The sequence below is a fragment of the Planococcus citri genome, chromosome 4 (genome assembly GCF_950023065.1).
Source record: "Planococcus citri chromosome 4, ihPlaCitr1.1, whole genome shotgun sequence".
Lineage (NCBI taxonomy): Eukaryota > Metazoa > Arthropoda > Insecta > Hemiptera > Pseudococcidae > Planococcus > Planococcus citri.
Genome location: NC_088680.1, coordinates 60,919,472 through 60,940,783, shown reverse-complemented (window position 1 = coordinate 60,940,783; position 21,312 = coordinate 60,919,472).

The following is a 21,312-nucleotide window of genomic DNA, read 5'->3' as shown; positions in this document are numbered from 1 at the left end:
CCCTAGTGATTATACCTACAGAATTGAAGGAGTGATTAGCAATATTTTTTTGTACATGAGAGAAAAGCTTTGTACACATTTGTTAGCTTTTTTTTTTTTTTTTTTTGTACTTTATGAGCTTTGATCAGGTTCATCAAATAATTCATGATTTTCATTTGTTTATTAAAGGTCTTATGATTTTATGGGATTGGTTATCTTATAAGTAAGGGATACTGTTTTGTTCGTCTCAAAAACTTACATCAGATACCGTAGATATTTGAAAATTTCAAATTTTAAAAATTTAATCATGTGATCCATCTCAAAAAAAAAAAAAAAATTGACAAAATGGCATATCTCGACTCGAACGGTATTTGGTACATACCTACTTTCCGAGGTTCCCTTACGAATGAATCCCTACTTTTTAATACCCATACAATGTACATGTTGAAAAAGTAATAGATTTCTTACTCAACATCATTTTTTTTTTCAACTTTACTAAAATAACAATAGAGTTTGTCAGAATGGATCGCATATTTCAACTAAGAATCATTGTAATAAATTTTTCATTGTTCAAAATTTCAATACCATGAAAAGTTAAGAGCGTTGCAAAGTGCCTTGTGGTCCCTCTGACCGTGTCGTGGTGAATTTTTCAACTTGGGACCATTACAGACGGATACAATCAAGCATAAATGGGGGAAAATGGTGGATTTGATATTTCAACTGGAACATATGTATCTGCAGGAAAATTTTTCATTTTTAAAAATTACGCTTATTATGAAAAGTTGTGAGCGATGCAGGGTGCCTATGCCTTGTGGCTACCCTGATTATTTATGATGGTGAATTTTGGACCCTGGGGCCATCTCAGTTGGACACACACGAGCTACTTCATTTTAAATCTGAATGATTGTTTTCATCAGGTCTTGAAAATGATTGATGTAGGTTTTTTCGTGTATCAGACTACCGTTCCTTTTGCATACGAGTACATTGATTGATACAAACGTATGTATGATTCTTCGCATTTTTTAGAAATGTAATAAAGATTGAAAATCCTACAATTTTAAAGAAACACAATGCATATGTATGCTGCCTATTCAGGGGTACTCGTGCCATCATCATCATCATCATCGCTCTCTGAAATCTTATCTCATCAGACTTACGTTTTCTGATTGAGTTTTCGTCATGATTTGCTTGGTTTTTAGTGACCAACTGTCGTAATTGCAAGAGAAGACTGTGAAATACATGGAAATTTTTCATGTCTGGAACTGTGCAAAAATTTATTTTACTGTCGGAAAGTATGCAAAAGTTATGTCCGGGTCTGTGCTAAACGAAATTTGCCCGAGGTAGTGATAAATCCGATGATATGCTGAGCTACGAGTGCTTAGTCGGTAAGGTATATGTAGATAATGATGAAAGCAAAATTAATTTAAATATGACGTAGATATACAAATAGGTAATTTGGTCTGAATTTAAATCAGGTAGACGTTATGTAAATATTTTCGTGTTTTTCGAGGCGAATTACAAAATTCAGCGTGTTTTTAAGCACAAGTGCCTCAAGTTGGGCGCCAATACGTAAAGAGATAATTATGAGATGTATTGTAAATGCATCGTATAGCATTTGTTGGCAACCTATTACCTACTTACATTAATGAAAGAACAATTTTCTGTTCGTGATTTGAAAATAAACTACCTATGACATTTAAAAGAGGCATTATTCCTCAAGTGATTTCTTACAAAGTTGAAGGACGATATAGCAGTACTTTTTTGTAAGTATACGAGAGAAAAGCTTTGTACACTTTTGTTAGCCTGTTTTTGTAATTACGAGCTTGATCAAGGTTATCGAATAATTCATAATTTTTATTTGTTTATGAAAGGTCCTATGATTTTCAGGGATGGGTCATCATATAAGTCAGGGGAACGGTTTTGTTCGTCCCAAAAACATACATAAGATATCATAGGTATTTGAAAATTTCAAATGTTGAAAATTCAACCATTTGATCCATAGGTATAGGCACTTCTCAAAAAAAAAACAATGCATTGTGTTGACAAAATATCATATCTCGACTCATTAATACCTACTTTTTAATACCAATACATGTTGAAAAAGTAGTAGATTTCTTACTTAACATCCTTTTTTTTTTCAAGTTTTTGTTTCTGAGATTATTGATTATTACTTAATAACTTTGATAAATAACCATGACTTCGTTTTTGATCAGTTTAATAATAAAAAATATAATATAGGTAAACTTGAAAGTTTACAATTGAAAAGTACTACACGGAAGATTAGGTAATTTATATCTCGACTGATCGAAAACCTGATTAAATGATTAAGTGAGGTGATCAAGTCAAGAACTACCTATGGTCCGATCTTTTCGTCGTCGTCGTAGTCGCGCTCCTTTACAGGAGATAGCGTATATGTCCATCTATATTAGCCGGTATCTAGCGTATCTAATTGTTTCTTTCAGGGTCTTGCAGGGGGAGTTGGCCGGTGAGTTTGTTGTTAACAGTTCCGATCGTTTCCTCCCTCTCGTCGATCTTCCTTGGATTTTCCCCTGTACCGCTAGCATGAAAATACCGTTTTCTCGTATTTTATGAGCTAAATACTTTAGCTTTCTGTTTTTGATGTCTTCAACTACGACTTTCCGCTCCTCTCCTATTCTTGCTAGTACTTCCTTGTTGGTAATGAAGTCCTTCCATGAGATCCGTAGTAGCCTTCGATAGCACCACATCTCAAAAGCGGATACTTTCTTCTCGCATTCTGCACTCATGGTCCATGTTTCGCAGGAATACTTCAGAACGGTCCATACGTAGCATCGCATAATTCTCTTCCTCAGATCAATACTCATCGTTCGATTTCCCAGCACATTGGCAGTATTTATATACAATGTGTAGAAGGAGTGGCGGATTTTTCAACCAATATAGAAACTCGTAGTTATGGGCCATTTTAATCATTTTCGTCATCACAATTACTTGCCTACTGCATGAGTTGTTTCTTCTTGTTTTACACCAATTTCTCGAACAGTAACTATTTGGTACATTACATACCTACTTTCCGAGGTTCCCTTACAAATAAATACTTACTTTTTAATACTTACCCATGCATGTTGAAAAAGTACGCAGATTTCTTACTCAATGATAACATCTCAACATAATTTATTCCAATGTCAGTTTTTTGCATGGAAAAGTTGAATAATCTTCATTTTATATTTAATTCTGAATTAAGTATATCAAATAACGGGTAGGAGGGGGGGGGTTCTGGTCCGCCATTTTCTTGCGCAAGTGTATTTTTTATAACTCAAAAACTATGACATTTACAAACGTTTTACTGGAGTCCTTTCTTGCAAAAAATGTAAAAATTGGCCAATTTTGCAAAAATCTTGAAAGTCTATGCAATAGAACGTAATTATATTGTAAAAAAAATTATGAGAAATTTATGTTTTCACATTTTTTTAGATATCTCAAATTCTACACCATGAAATTTCAATATTGGGTCATATCATCATTTTCTACAAAAAAAAAAAAAAAGAATCTTGTAAATTTTTGGCAAATGTCATAGTTTTTGAGTTATAACTTATAAGACATACGCTTTTGCTAGAAAATGGCGGATCAGCACCCCCCCCCCTCAATATCATTAACTAAATGGCATGCGTACTTGTACTTGTTAAACTGCCGTGTGAACAAATTCACTTGTATGATTTTTCTTGAAATTATGTTCGATGCTATAATCCATTTACGCCCTGACGACTCTGCTAAAATATAAATTGAATTACCATTCCCTATAGTAGGCTTGCCAATAATTTCAAAAGTTTCAAATTCAAGAAACACTATCTATAAGTACATACATAATATTGCCATCGAATCCTGTGAAAACATTTTCATGTATCACAATAATTTCTCTACTGGATAACTCTTTTTAACACTTTTATTTCGTTTCTTGATAACTTTATATGTAAGTGTGAAATGAGTGTACGAGTATGTTAATGCATATTTCTGCGAGTATTCAACAACAAACGGCAAAAGTAGTAAAAATCAGCCATATCATCATCATCAAGATCATTACACATGTTCTGTAAAACAGCATTTTAAATTCTTGACGTATTTATTCTTTTAATCGATTTTGATACGAGTGCAGCCCATTCATCATTTCTGGAGATTATGGGTATTCTTCTTTCAACAGTGAATTTTCGGCAGGAAAATCTACCTATCTAGTAACTTCACTCACTCTTCTAAAAATTATCGGTCTTCTGTATTTTTTAGATTTTGAAAAACTGCAGTCTAATAATACTAAAGTACGTATTGATTAATCTACTCGTACAAATATATTCCAAAGTTGAGATTATAAATTAATAGTTCACCAAGAACCAAGTAAAGATCGTACTTTAGTATTATTAGACTGCAGTTTTTCAAAATCTAAAAAATACAGAAGACCGATAATTTTTAGAAGAGTGAGTGAAGTTACTAGATAGGTAGATTTTCCTGCCGAAAATTCACTGTTGAAAGAAGAATACCCATAATCTCCAGAAATGATGAATGGGCTGCACTCGTATCAAAATCGATTAAAAGAATAAATACGTCAAGAATTTAAAATGCTGTTTTACAGAACATGTGTAATGATCTTGATGATGATGATATGGCTGATTTTTACTACTTTTGCCGTTTTTAGGTAAAGGATGGTAAAACCATTTCCCAGTTTTTGACGGATCTTGACATCTGGGCCCGGATTTTCAATTCTTTGAAAGTACAACACCGAGGGATCGTAAAGGTGTTATAAACGTTTGACCACCGATTTCAAGGATAACCATATCAGTTTCTGAAATTTCAGCAGTTTTCTCACTGGTATTTCCAGTAATTCCGTGACACCTTCGAGAGCCTGGGTTCGAAGAGAAACGTACTTAAAATAACAGTAAACTTCACTCAGAAGCAGTTCTATCTCGTTTGGTAATTTCTCGCATGCATATGAAACACAGAGATCGAGTGAATGACAGATACAACGCATTGTGAATAAGTGCGGTATGTCGTTTTTCAGCAGAGTCATTACTGAGTGGTTTCTACCAAACATTACACCAGCACCATCCGCAGCAAATCCAACCAAGTTTTGGCAATAAGGTATATCATTTTCGAGAACGAAATTCTTTAATACGTTATAAATAACGTCGCTTGTTTGGTCTGTAACTGTAACCTACATAAATTATTCAATATTAGTATGGAATTTCAAGGTGAATTATTACTATTTACTACTCTAAAAAAAATTCATTACTTACTTTTAAAAGAGTCAAGAATACATCTACAACGTCATTTTTTCCACTATCGAATCTGCGGCAAATTACAACTAGGTTCTTTATAGTAGTAGGTACCGATATCAGTTTTGAGGTTACCAGGTGACTTATGGGCACCCCTGTATATTATACGATACAGTAGGTATTTATTTCCTTGATTAGAACGATGCATTTTACTCTGTACACTGATGGTAAACGAATAAATTATAAAATTAATATTTCCGAGTAATGAAAATAAAAATAAAATGACTGGTAGAAAATACATAGCGTTGAAGAACAGGTACAAGAACATCGATGAAATCGAACTAATTTTCGATGTTGCATTGAGATTTGCAAAAAAAAAAGTCGCAATTAATCACACGAGAATATAATGGGTACATGAATAGCTATAATTCCTTGAATATTCAAAAATTAATGAGGTTGCGTTAATAAAGAGACTAAAGTTTCAAAAATACGCGGACGTTCGAAGTTGAAATTCAAATCTTTACTGTCATTAGAGTTCCAATAGAGCACTACACGCCCGGACCTGCAAAATCATTAAAATGTTTAAATTACTTACTCTTGAATTTCCAAGGTGCAATGTTAATAATTACTTACTTCTATGTACTTTACTGCGTTGATTTCTGAGGTTGTAATGACAAATAGAGACCTGTAACTAGTCCTTCTAGATGGGACAAGTTAACGCCCACCTTTCCTAGCCGAAGCTTATTCAGGGATTTTATCACACACTTGATCTACTATAGGATATTTATTTCTGTCCACTGTGTCGGGACTGTGACCTTGTACAATTTTAATCTTAAATTAATACTTCTGCTACTCGCAGCGGCCATCGGAAAACCTAAAGCTCTGCTCTTTAATACAAGTATAGAAATAGATTATGCTCTTAAGAAAGTCATAGCATTTTACGTATGTGATACGTACTGCGCATGTCAGGTTGGTGTCGTCACGCGGTGAAGCAACCAATGGGGTGCAACGTTGTAAAGTGTGACAGATTTGATGCGTGCGCAGTACCTAAAACTTACGTAAAATCCTAAGACTTTCTTAAGAGCATAATCTATTTCCATACTTGTATTAAAGAGCTTTAGGAAAACCATACGCCATACGGAGCAGTGTTGTTAACTTAAATTTTCAAAAATCCGTCATTTTCTTAAATTTTGACGAAAAACACATCCCAGAATTAGGAAAAGATCCCAGATTTTTTTCACGTTTTAAAGTTCTATGAATGGTTTGGTGCATGAAAAACATTGTTTTTTTCCAGCTTTTCAATTCATTTTAAAATTAAATTAATGCACAAGAAATTCGATATTATACATTTTTTGATTTTTTCCCATTTTATTTGCCTAGGTATGTACATTGTACATCGTTACTTTTTCTTTCTTTTTTCATCAGTCCAGTACGGCGTTGTTTCCCTTCCTCCTTCCTGTTCACGTTCAGATTCAGTAAGTTCAAAAATCTGTTAGTTCTTATCAAAAATTTCTCCATTAAGAATGTTGAAAAATGTTGGAAAAAATCCAAATTTCTGCCGAATCGCTAAAAATTGATTGAAATTGAAATGAAAAACTGTAAAATGTAATTTTTTGCGGTTTTATTTCATTCTCTTATCGGTAAAAGTGAGTAAGGGGCAGTATTTTTAAATGTTTATAGAAGGTGCCAAAATTATTTTGGGCAGCTGAGAATCCAGTTTTGACCTAAATTTACATTTTACAATGAAATGTAGATATAAATAAAAAAATTGACGTTGTTAACTTTGACTGTTGTGACGATGGTCCTCTTGTGGAAGTTCCAGTTACTGAATTGGAATTAACAGTTCCACCAATGAGTCTTCCTGTTGTAAGATGGTAACGTCAACTACTTCTTTAAAGTTGCAAGTAATTCGTTCACGAACGATTTGCTCAGACGAGAAAAATCGTTCGCGAACGAGTGAATCAGTGAAAAGTCGAAATTAAATTTAGATCATTCCATGAAACTTGACAGTTTCTATCCTACCATCTGCAATTGGACTCAATCCGTTCGCGAACGATTCATTCAGAATCGACAAATCGTTCGAGAACGTCTGAATCTTTCGTAAATGAAATGAGAAATTACCCTATAAAACAAACCGAAACGTTCTCCAATTTAAGAATTGAAATTATGAATGATTCGTTCGCGAACGACTTGCTCAGACGGGAGAAATCATTCGCGAACGCGTGAATCAGTGAAAAATCAAAATTATATTTGAATGATTCGAATTGAAACTTGGCAGTTTTGATCCTATCATCTGAAACTGTACTCAATTCGGTCGCGAACGATTCGTTCAGAATCGACAAATCGTTCGAGAACGTCTGAATCTTTTGTAAATAAAATGAGAAATTACTCTATTAAACGAAACGAAACATTCCACAATTTAGGAATTGAAATTGTGAATGATTCGTTCGCAAACGATTTGCTCAGACGGGAAAAATCGTTCACGAACGAGTGAATCAGTGATTCAGTGAAAAGTCAAAATTAAATTTAGATCATTCGATGAAACTTGACAGTTTTGATCCTATCATCTGGAAGTGGACTCAATCCATTCGCGAACGATTCGTTCAGAATCTACAAATTGTTCGAGAACGTCTGAATCTTTTGTAAATGAAATGAAAAATTACCCTATATAACAAAACGAAACGTTCCTCAATTTAGGAATTGAAATTGTGAATGATTTGTTCGCGAACGACCTGCTCAGACGGAAAAAATCGTTCACGAACGAGTGAATCAGTGAAAAATAAAAATTATATGTGAATGATTCGAATTGAAACTTGGCAGTTTGGATCATATCATCTGAAACTGAACTCAATTCGTTCGCGAACGATTCGTTCAGAATCGACAAATCGTTCGAGAACGTCTGAATCTTTTGTAAATGAAATGAGAAATACTCGTATGTGTATACCAATGCGATTTGTATTAATGAAAAAATATCCTGCATGTAAGCACCGAAATCAATAAAATTATGCGTGTAAATTTTCACGTCAAAGCTGACATTTCGTTGCCTTAGTTGCAAAGTAGCGTATGTCCATCTGTTCACTTGATACTTCGTGTAAAAGTGCTTTCAATCTGGAGCGCCATCTATTGGGTTTTAGTGGTAGCCAATGGGTAGGTATGCTGGCGGGACATGTCTCCGACATACCTACCCATTGGCTACCACTAAAACCCAATAGATGGCGCTCCAGATTGAAAGCACTTTTACACGGAGTATCAAGTTGACAGATGGACATACGCTACTTTGCAACTAAGGCAACGATTTGTTCTTGGAGAATGGGATATTTGTTACTTCGCTTCCTTCGATGTCGAAGTAGTGACTTTTGTAAGAGGGAGTAGTTCAAGTCCAGCGAGTTTCAAACTTCTTGTAAATGGTTGAATTTGAAAAATTTTTTCAAATCTTTGAGTCATAATCGTGAACCAATTTGTACAAGAAATATTAATTACTTAGTTATTGAGACATGGATGTTGGATATGTAGGTACAGTATAGGTTCTTATGCACGTTTTCTGCGTCATGCAGAGGATGTCCTACATAGATTTCTTAAACGCTGATCCACGTGCCGCTGACTTTTGAGAAATTAAAAAAACATTTTACATTTCTGAAAGTTATGTCAGACATTTAGAAAATGAAAGAATTTGATCAATTTCCAAAATTCAGGAGAACTTGCGCCTGGCGGTAGCGAGGTGGCGTCGGTCGCAGCGAAAATGCGAAGAAATACCAAACCATCAGAGGAGGCTGCCATAAATGGAAATACTTTAAGTTCATCCTTACATTATGTACAAGTGATCCACATTTCGATATTAATCTTTGAAGCCTGAAGATAGGTAATCGTATAAGAAAGGCTTTTCAAGAAGTCTTGAATGTGGTATCTTTCTATATTTTTTTTCATAGAATGATTGGCATTTAGCCAGGTTTCATCTGTGTTATAAATTTTTCTTCCTTCTTCTTTGTATTGTCGAATTGTTCGTAGATATAATATTATATTGTTCCCTCCACTGCATCAGTTCCAAGCTGTTGGTTTTTATCACATTACGTTTCCTGCTTTTGAACTGAATTCCCAAATTGAATAAAGTTTTGTGCAAAGTTGACATTGAAAAAGTGGGGAGATTGTCAAAGTCTTTGAAATGTTTGAATTTTTTTTTCAGAGTCAAATTTTCATTCCTGATAAGTATTAAAATTTATGCACTGTTTTTTGAACTAAATTTTATCATTCAAGTTTTTTGAATAGAAGCACTATTTCTTCAATATCTATTGTTGATACTATTGTGCTCCGGTACAAAATGGTCGTTTTTGTGGTTTTTGAGCCAATTTTTTCGAGAAGTTTTCGCTCGAGCAGTAATTTTCTCATCGTTTTACTAAGATAATCATTCATTATGAAACGTTTTCAGAAACTTACCCGAAATGCCAATTTTTCATGTCTTGTCATATTCGTTGATTTTCGTTTCTCCTTCACAAAGAAAAATGTGTCGGTACGTATGTTCCTTGATGATGTTTTTTTCGGAAATGAATTTAGAAGCACACCTTGTATTACGCCATGCAATGTATATACCTACAAATTGAGACACACAGGTTGGCAAGTAAATGTACCTAAACAATCAGCATACCTAATTGAGCAAAGTTTTAAGAAACTTGTTAATTTGTTTACCTCTCATAAAAATTGAAGTTTTACTATAAACAAGACATTTAACAGACAATTTTGGAAAAACTAAAGTTTCTTGAACATAAATTAGATCTTTTTAAACAATTTTGACAATAACCGAGACTGTTTTCTGTGATTATTTTGGCTGGAAAAAGTATTTTTTCGTTTGCTAAGGCAAAAATCAATACTGTTCGGAGGTTTTGATGAAAGAGCTAGTAGAAATTTCTTAGCTACTTATATTTGTGAATTGGGTACATAATAGATACTTTTTGACAATTCTTGGCAAACATGTGATTGCTAACAATTCAAATGAAAATGGAACTTTTTTTTGACAATTTTGAAAAAGAGTATACTCATTCATTTGGAAATTAAGGTAAAAATCAATATTTTTTTGAAAAAATCCAAAGTTTTGCATAATTTTTAATTAGATAGTTGATTTTATATGTACAACTTCCCGCTTTGGAGCGAAAATTTAAAATTTCACAGACATTCAGGTTGAAGTGCCATGAGAAGCAAGGATATCACTGCTAAATTCATTTAAACGATGCGATTCTAAGTTCGATACCAGGTTATAGCCGGGAGAATTTTTCTGATCATGCTCCTTCGTTAGTTGACAACTGATGATGCGTTGTTGAGCAATTTATGAGTACCTAGGTACCCACATTAGATCAGCGATTAAGTATATTACGATAGAGTAGGTATTTATTTCCTTGATGAAAACGATGCATTTTACTCAGTACACTGTTGGTAAACGACTAAATTAATTATAAAATGAATATTTCCGAGTAATGAAAATAAAAATAAAATGACTTGTGGAAAATACATACCATTGAAGAACAGGTACAAGAACGTCGATGAAATCGAACTAATTTTCGATGTGGTATTGAGTTGAGATTTGCAAAAAAAGTCGCAATAAATCACGCGAGAATATAATACATAAATAGCTATAATTGCTTAAATATTCAAAAATTAATGAGGTTGCGTTAATAAATAGACTAAAGTTTCCAAAATACGCGGATGTTTGAAGTTAAAATTCAAGTCTTTACTGTCATTAGAGTTCCAATAGAGCACTACACGCCCGGACCTGCAAAATCACTGAAATGTTTGAATTACTTACTCTTAAATTTCCAAGGTGCAGTGTTTAAGTTACTTACTTGTTGTAGGTATAGTCCTTCTAGATGGGACAAGTTAGAGATCATACGCCCACCCTTCCTAGCCGAAGCTTATTCAGGGATTTTATCACACACTTGATCTACTACAGGATATTTATTTCTGTCCTGACTGTGTCGGGATTGCGACCTTGTACAATTTTAATCTTAAACTAATACTTCTGCTACTCGCAGCGATCATCGGAAAACTATACATACGGAGCAGTGTTGTTGACTTTAATTTTCAAAAATCCCTCATTTTCTTAAATTTTGATGAAAAACACATCCCAGAATTAGGAAAAAATCCCAGATTTTTTTCACGTTTTAAAGTTCTATGAATGGTTTGGTGCATGAGAAAAATCGTTTTTTCAAGCTTTTTAATTCATTTTAAAATTAAATTAAGGGAAATATATATCGGCACGACAGAAAAAGTGATTCAAACGACAGGCCATATGAACGACAAAATAGGCTATTTCAACGACGATTTTTAACGACAGTTCAGCACGACAAGTTAGGTAATACGAACGACAATTTGATTTCATGCAAACGACGAAATAAATGTAATCCACATCCAAATAAATTATTGCCCGCCTAAAAAGTAATTGCCCGGGAAAATAAATTATTCCCCGCCAAAAAAAAAATTCGAAAAATTTACTCTTTTTGAAAAAAAAACAACTTGTAAACATGAATTTACGAGAAGAGAACGTTTGTGAAACTTCTGATACATAGTACATTTAGGTATATAGGTGGGTAATTCTCAAAAAAAGGTAAAATTCGTATACATGGCAAATTTCTCAGAGATTTCATGAATTTTTCTTTTTTTCTGGTCCATTGAAGGATCACCCCCCCCCCCATACATTTCACATTTGGTATTGAGATTTTTAGCCCCTCCTTTCATTGGTGTACATTCAATTTTATACCCCAAATGTCCTTGGACTTGGTTATCACACGCCATGTTTTTGAAAAGAAATGTTATAAAGTGTCATGAACTTCATTTTTTTGGGGAAAAATTGACATATTCCCATTATCATAGAACACACAGGTTTGAAAACTGGCACACACTTTTTGCGCCAATTTTAGAGCAATCTTTAATTATTTTTGCTAGCTTCCCAATCTAACATTTTTTCTGGTAAGTGGCAGGACTGCATGGTTGACTGTTCTCATAGAAATGTTACCCCGCACCATATCAAAATTGACCTTTTTTTTTAGACAGAATTACCCAGGTACATACACTATACAAATTTCCTATTTGATTGATCTGAACACTTCTTCATACTTCGTTCTTCTGGAAGGTCAGCGAAATCGAAAAAAGCACTGCTGGTTCAGTAGATGAACTTTTTATTTTTAATTTTTTGTGACGTGCTTTTATAATTTTTCATGTCGTTCGTTTTCCTATAAACTTGCATTTTTTTTGTCGTTCATTTCTACATTTTTTTGTCGTGCACATTTCGTCGTTGAATATATTATATAGATGTGCAATAAATTATTCTGTCGGGCAATATCTTACATCGTCGTTCAAATTCATTTACCGTCGTTTGAAAACTTTTTTCGTCGTGAAATGATTATTTTCCCGTGCAATGTCCTTTTTTGTCGCTAAAATGCCCTTTTCTCGTCGTGAAAACGCCTTTTTCTGTCGTGCCGATAAATCACACCCTTAAATTAATGCGCAAGAAATTCGATATTATACATTTTTTGCTATTTTTCCATTTTATTTGCCTAGTACATTGTACATCGTTACTTTTTCTTTTTTTTTTCCATCAGTCCAGTATGGCGTTGTTTCCCTTCCTCCTTCCTGTTCACATTCAGATTCAGTAAGTTTAAAAATATGTTAGTTCTTATCAAAAATTTCTCCATTAAGAATGTTGAAAAATGTTGGGAAAATCCAAATATCTGCCGAATTTGCAAAAAATTAATTGAAATTGAAATGAAAAATCGTAAAATGTAATTTTTTGCGGTTTTACTTGTATTTCATTCTTTCATCGGTACATAAAAGTGAGTAAGGGGCAGTATTTTTAAATTTTTTCAGAAGGTGCCAAAATTATTTTGGGCAGCATGAGAATCCAGTTTTGACCTAAATTTACATTTCTCAATAAAATCTATAAACTAAAATTACTTACCTTACGTAGCTCCATTAACATAATATACTTATCTCAGGCTTACTCATACTTTGATGCTGTGACTCCATGGAATATTGCATTAATGTAACCTAAGTACATATGTATATCTACTAAGTAAACACAACATTACTCGTCTTGTGATTTAATTATAAACTCCATCCATTTGTAACAAGTGTGTATGTACATCGTACATACTATAAAACAATAACGTTGAATTATCTCCTTCAACTAACTTCTAATTTTTTAAAATTCACATTCACAAATTCATCAAGGGGAGAGGGTAACACAAATTTTGGCGATATTGGAGTTGTTGACTTTGACTGTTGTGACGAAAGTTCATCTTGTGAAAGTTTCAATTACTTAATTGGAATTATTAAAGGTTCCACCAATGAGTCTCCCTGTTGTGAAAGAAACGTCAAGTACTTTCTCGCACTTCTGTACGAATCTGTGAAATTAAATTTGCAAATAACTTACACCCAAGAAAATATCGAGTATATTTTTCCAATATCGCAACGTTCTCAGTTTTCTTCAGGTGTTTTTCTTTTCTCCGCCGAATTCTTGAATTTTGTGTCTGTTGTCACCAGAGAATAAGTAAATTACACGTAATTTGTGCAACTGAAAATCCAGTTTTCACCTGAATTTACTTACCAGTTAACTAAAGTTACTTACGTTATGTAGTTCCATTACAAACATACTTAATTCACCTAGATATTTCAAGGTTGCGAATTGTGGAATAGGTTTGGAAAAAGAAGAAATTAGGTGGGGAATTTTACATGTCAATTTTCTTTAAGGAAGGTAACTGGGCAAAAAGAGACGTGGGAAATGTAAGTAGGATCAGAAATAAGAATGAATGAGAACAAGCATGGGATCAGAGGGAGGTGGGAGAAATCGGTACCTAACCTACTAACCGCTAATATTAAAAATACTTGATCAGAAGACGCTGATTAATTTGGGCAGCTGAAAATTCAGTTTTGACCCAAATTCACATTTTAAAACCAGATCTGAAAACTAAAATTGCTTACCTTACCTAGCTCCGTTAGCTCCATTACACTTACATAAATATGTAATACAGAAGCGGAAACGTAGAATTTTCGTATGCTTGATAAGAATGTGCACGACTTCTTTTCAGATGAGTACATAGATATTTGAAGAAATTATTTATTCACCTGAAGTAATACTTTGAGGGGGTGGGAAGAGAAAAAAATGTGAAAAAAAATATCAAGATCATACAATTATTGAAATTACAAATTAAAAAGTCTAATTTGAATAAAATTCTTTAGAAAAGTAGACAAAAAAATCAGCCTTTTATGAAAGGATACAAAATGATTGGTTCAACACGTCAATTCTTTGAAAAAAAATTTGGCTCAATCTACTTCGAATCAAATTCTTATAAGAATAGGTAAAAATAAAATCAGCATCGTAGATACTATGAAACATAGTTCATAAATAAATCTTTAAAAATAGGTAAAACATTTCAACTTTATGCTATAGAGCAAGAACATTGAATTATCTTCTTCAACTATCTTTCAATATATGTATTTTATAAAATTCACATTCACAAATTCATCAGGGGGAGAGGGCAGCAGACCTCCGGCTCCAGCTTGGGGCTCCCGGAATTTTTGTAAGTAGCTGCGCTCCAGCTGCGGCTCCGGAGAATTTCAAGGTAGTTGCTCCACCTCCGGTTCCACCCTCCATATTTTTTTCAACCTCTCCAGGAGGAGCCTGTTTGAGAGGGCCCTCCGTGCAATAAAAGTGAGTTTTGAACATTTTAATAAGTGTCAAAATAATTAAGTCATAAATATCACACTTCGATATTGAAAAATATTGAAATTTGTACGATTTATTAGGAAGTAAATAAATACTAAATTTCACATCGGTATACCAAGTTTGAAAATTTATTTCAATTAATGACGACTGTAACGAGTAACAACGAGTAAAACAGAATAAAAAAAGCAATGAAAAAAATTACAAGATTCAAGATTACGCTAGTTTCACAAACAGATCGTTGATTTTGAACGAATTACACCTTATTAGCATTATATCGCTTAAAATGCTACTCTTCAATCTTTCTTTAAGTTTGGAATGAACAAATCACAAATCTAAGTTGACTGAACGTTCTTTCAACACTTACTTCAGTAAATGGTACTCTTAACACAAGTTTTTCGAATTTTGATACAACCATGGAATCACTCTTATCCCAATACTTGAGGACGTCATCTAATTCTTCTCGTTGCAACTCACGAATAACGTTTGGAAAAGCTTTTTCCGCACTTCTTTAACAAATTCTTCATCTTTGTAATCGTCATTTTCTACCACCTTGAGGCCTGGTTTTCTTCGTCATCCCAATCATAACTCTAATCAATCACCTGGCATTCCTCTTCTGATCCATCATTATGTTTCTTTTCTTCGCCATTATCATCCTCATCGACCTTGTCATCGTCACAATCGTAATGCAGTTCGTTTTCGTTATCACCATCAGATATAACATTTCCAAACAGACCATAGGTTGGGTGATTTGTGCAACTAGAATGGCTTATATTGGCTGGATTACAGTTTTTTGACATACCTAATTACCTATGTAGATGGAACTGCAGCTGGAACCAGTTTTGTTTGCAAGAGATCTCCGTCGCATTTTTTTCGAATTTTGTTTGGGAAGTTTTTTTCTTCGTAGTACTACGTTTGCCTGCTCATTCAATTGAATTACCATCACCTGGGTTGAGTATTTCGCCCAATTTAACAACGTTTGAACCGTTGTCCATGGTTAGAGCGAATATCTGTTCCTCTGTAATTCCAAATTTTGCCAGTTCTTCTATAATTATTTTTCTGATATTCTCGGCCGTTTTATTATCCGTAATTTCTCTGACAGCGAATGTAAAAACTTTGATACACGCTCTTCCAAAAAATCCGGTTGTTCAATTTTTCGTGACTTGATGGTTAGAATTTTTGTACAAAACAAAAAATTACTGAATTGAATCGGAGCTCGGAGGGTATATTTCAAGGTACCTCAGGCTTCACCTCCGGCTCCCGGCACCTTCGCTCCGCTCCGCGATCCCTGGGCTTTTTGTTCTAAAAGAACTCCTTAGCACTTCTGTGTGAATCTGTGAAATTGAAGTTGCAAGTAACTACACTGAAGAAAATTGCGAATGGGGTAATAGGTGGTTTGATTTTATTACTTACTAACCATGATGGGAGTTGATTTTTCTGGTATCGCAATGTTTCCAGTTCTCTTCAGTCGTTGTTTTCTTTTCTCCATCACCTCATGATTGAAAAATGTCCGGTAATCTGTGTAAAACTCATAGGTAAACTAAAATTACTTACTTAGGTATAAATTAAAAATAATTGGCATCTTACTTACTAATTAAAAAATTGGTACTTAATTATAAATAAAATTAATTCAATAATGAATTTAATGAAAATAATTTTATCGAGTACCTAGCTAGGTAGTAGATACATTACTATGATTTACTTTATCAAAGTGATCCTTTCTCAGGCATATGTGTATACCTATGTGAGATTTGTATGTATTAATGAAAAAATATCCTGTATGTAAGTTCCGAATATTGTGAATCTCTTCCCCCCTTTTCAATTCGATGGACAGATTTTCACCATAATATCGGACTGAAATACCCGGAGTCCGAAAACATCCACGATGGACTATTTGTAGGTGACGACGTCTCATATGGTATTATTGTGGACCCTACATATTAAAAACAGGAAACGCGTAGTTTGTAATGTAAGATTTCTTCAAGTAACGGACTTATTTTTAGTCATATCAACAACATGATGTTGCCTTGGGACAATGAGATTCACTCCCGAAGAGGTGGCTGATTCATTCAACAACCATTCTTCTTTAAATGAAATCAACTTATGAAAATATCTTATCTTGTGATTGATGTTTTTAGTAAGTACCTAAAGTAAGTTTTTTCGACAATGTTGGTAAACTTATCTAGAGAGTAATACTTTTAGTACGTTACGTTCCTAAAGTAAAGTAAGTTTTTTTTTCAAAAATGTTAGTAAAAACCAATAAATCGTAGATCAGATCGAATAATGTAACGAAAAATAAAAATTGAATTCATTTCCAAATTCAAAAATTACGAAAAAATTGTTACATGTATTTTAAATGGAGTTCTCGATGAACTCAAAATAATATAAAATCAGAACAAGCGTGTCGATAAAACTACAAAATATAAATACTTAATTTGAAAACAATCCAAAGTACGTACTTAAACAGCAATTTTTATATCAAGAAAATTGCTCCTTTTTGAGTTGGCGCAGCCAGCAATAAATTTATTCGTCAAAACGTATTCCAAGTGAAGAAATGAACACTTCTTTGGAAATGCAGAATCAAAAGATACCATCTAGTGAAGGAAGATTACGTTCTGAGTGAGTTCACCTGTATGCGAGAACTAACAAGTCTCGTTTTCCATCAAAAATAGCAAAAAATCTCGCTTTCACCCCAAATTGTCAGGAATTTTCCTCTTCTTTTTTTTGCAAAAAATTCCTAAAAATTGTGTTTTTTTGCATCCGAAAACTCTCCCTCTTTTCCAATAATAGTTTCTAATGTTTCGTTTTTTCGCCCAAAAAATCTTTTCTCGTGCTGAAATTGTCAAGATTTTGGCAATCAGGGCTTAAACATTTACCAAAATTTATGAGCGGTGGGGAGGGGGGGTGGGGCGAAAATTTTGTATTCGGTTAATAATTCAAGCAGTCATTGTAAATGTAATAATGTACCAATTGAATAAATTCATTAAAAAAAAAAAAAAAACATTACATTTGCCAAAAAAAATTAAAGTTATAATAATAAGTATGAAAAAATGTAATCGAAAACAATTTTAAAAATAATTAGTCTTTTATTTTTTCGGCGATAGAATATTCGGAGGCATTCTTGAACGTCCATATTCTTTGTTTTATTTAATTTTTTGAATCGAAGGATGTGTAGAATTTACTCAATTGACCAAATATCGTACTCTGCCTATATGGTCAATCAATTCTATTAAAGCAACTGAATGTTACCTCACGTGTTGCAGAACTGCGAGCGAATGTTGCAGCAACGGCAAAAACTTCATACGTTGTTTTAAAAGCCTTTTTTTTTACCAAGTACAGTTCTTTATTTGTCTTCGGAATATTATTTTCTTTAAAATGGTTTTTCACGCATCGAATTTCTTCATCTGTAAGGGAGTTTTATATTTTCGTTGATTTTTCACAACTTTTCTATATCTTTGCCAGTTTCAAAATTGAAATTGTATATGTTTTCAATCAAATTGAACAACGTTGAATTATTTTAAATGCAAAATTGCGAAAAATGATTTCAAAAATTGTGAAATTTGCGAATTCGTCCAACCATGGCAAAGCGTTTTGCCAGCCCTGGCTGCCCTTATGCTGGCTACAGGCTTGGTCAAAAGTCTCGTATTTACTGCCTGAAATCGCAAAAATTCTCAATTTTTCGCCCAAAATTGCCAACAAAAATCGTTTTTTGCCGAATTTATTAATTGAACATATTTGTTCAATGAATCAGGGAAAACGTCATCAACCATCAAAGTCATCAATTCACTGAGAGTTTTAACATTACGAATTTTCAAGTAGGTAACCATATTTTAGATGACATTTTGAATTGAGATTCAATTACATTATTGGTTACAATTTCAAACACAAACTCTTTTGAAAAAAAACAGCTAACCCACAGTCATCTCTTTCACATTTAACCATGTGTTTTCAGAATAACGAGATGCTTTTAAATTCCGCAAATAAACTTCATTTGACATACACAGGTAAATGTAATATTCAAATACTGACTTCAATGCGTTGATTTCCGCCTCGGAGTAATCAACCACAAAGGGAACTATTGAATGTTCGTCAACCCACCCCCCCCCCCCTCCCACAAAAAAGTGTGAACTTTATTGAGTTTTTTTTTCGGCAGGTACTGAAAAAAAAGCTCGCGAAAAGTCGCGATTTTTAAGTAGGTATTAAAAATTGGTAGACACCCTGTAATGAAAACAAGTTATGAAAATATCTTGTAAATTATATTTTTATTATGTATAGTACTTCTCTTTTTTTTAATAAGATGTTGGTAAAAACCAATAAATCGTAGATCAGATCGAATAATATATCGGAAAATAAAAATTGAATTTATTTCTAAATTCAAAAATTACGAAAAAATTGTAACTGTATTTTAAATGGAGTTCGATGAACTCTAAATTATAATAACAGAATGAGCGTTTCGATAAAACTGCAAAAAATTAACAATTTACTTAATTACGTACTTGCCTACGTAGTGTAGAGTGCCAAAATACCTAATCCGCCTCTGATAGTAGGATGGAGTGGAAAAAACATATCTTTCTAAGAAAGCAAGGTCCCTTGAGGGATCTGAATTCTTTAATCGTAAGTTGAGGTCGCATTCAAACCTTGAAAGGTCTACAATCCTTTTTTTTTTACATTTTTTTAAAATTTTTATTTTACAAAGGATAATTAATAAATAAGTTTACTTACATCTGTTCTGAATTTTTTGAAATAGTTTTTAACTCGTTACAAAATGGCGGCCATTTTGATTGAAAGGTCAACCGAAATCGCTGATTTTGCGTTCCAACATATGACTTGCACGACATTTTTTAGACCGTACGTACAAAGCTAGATCGAAAGATCAGGCAAACATTCATCACCGGTCAAAATTTCAAGTGCTTAAGCGCCTTTTCCAATTTTTGGTGAATTTTTGAAAATGAAATTAAGGCCAAAACTTTTTGAAAATTACTGGGGTCTCCAAAATTACTTGAACCCACCTGAAGTCGTCTTCAGAGGGTGTTAAAAATGTAGTGCAGAGTGAATTTTGGCTTTCCATCTTCGTTTAATGAAATTTTGAGGAAATCTCAAGCTTCGAAAATCTACTGGAGGATCCAGCAATTCCCAAAAAGTCGCTGGGGCCTCCAAAATGACTTGAAATCCACCTGCAGTCGACTTCGTATCGTATTGAAATCGGTTTTCAGAATGAATTTCGGCTTTCCAACTCCATTTGATGAAATTGTGTGAGAATTTCGAGGTTCTAAAATCTGCTGGAGGCTCCAGAACTGCTCAAAACGGATTGAAACAGTTTCCAATCGATTTGGCATTTCGAAAATATGGTATATCCCAAATTTCAGCTTTCTTGGTCAATTTGGTAAAATTTTGATTTTTTCCCTCATTTTTGACCTGAATTTGATTTTTAAAAATTCACCAAAAAATCGAAAAAGGCACTTTAGCACTTGAAATATTGACAGGTGATAAATTTTTGCTTGATCTTTCGATCTATCTTTGTACGGTTTACAAAATTTCGTGCAAGTCCTATGTTGAAATGCAAAATCTGCGATTTCGGCTGACGTGTCAATCATAATGGCCGCCATTTTGTAAGCAGGGCCACCTTTTTTTTGAGGACAAGGGCTAAAAATGTTCCTTAGGACTCCAACTTTAAGAAAAAAGTTTTCCAGGAGGATCGACGGGGGGGGGGCGTGCTATAGACCCTTATGCGGGCTCCCCGACTATTGTTCATTTCAGCTCCAAGAAAATTAATTGTCAAACACTTAGACGTTGTTTTGGATTTAAATAAACACAATATAAACATTCATTGTAAATTGTTTTTCAATTATTTAGGTGTCAGGTGTACAGCAAAAATTTACCAACTGGCAACTGGCCATCCTTGATCGGTTTGCAGCTGCCCAACTTGCAAATTGAAGGGGATATGAATGATTTAAAAATGACTGTGGAAATGAATGGTACGTCGAAAAATTATCAAATTTTGTTATGATCATTTTTTTTCTTTTTCTAAAATTGCTAGTCATTTCCCTATTTATTTTTTTCATCGCCATTTTTTTGAAATTAAATCATTTGAAGCCCCTTCAATTTACGAGTTACTTGGGCAAAATGTCATATTATGTACCTAATTTTGTTGATTTTTAAGAGTACTACTGACCCCCATGGTCAAAATTGGATTTCGGCTCTTAACCAAGGCCACAGAAATGAAAAGTTACGGGAATAGAAAATATTTTATGTAATGCACAGCTCCTTTCCCTCCTCTACAATTGAACCAATGCTACTCGTATGCTGGGTGTAGAACTTTGACTGAAACGAATTATATCGAATTTTTTTATGTACATCAATTTCAAAAAACAAAACTTACCATTTTTTCAAGAT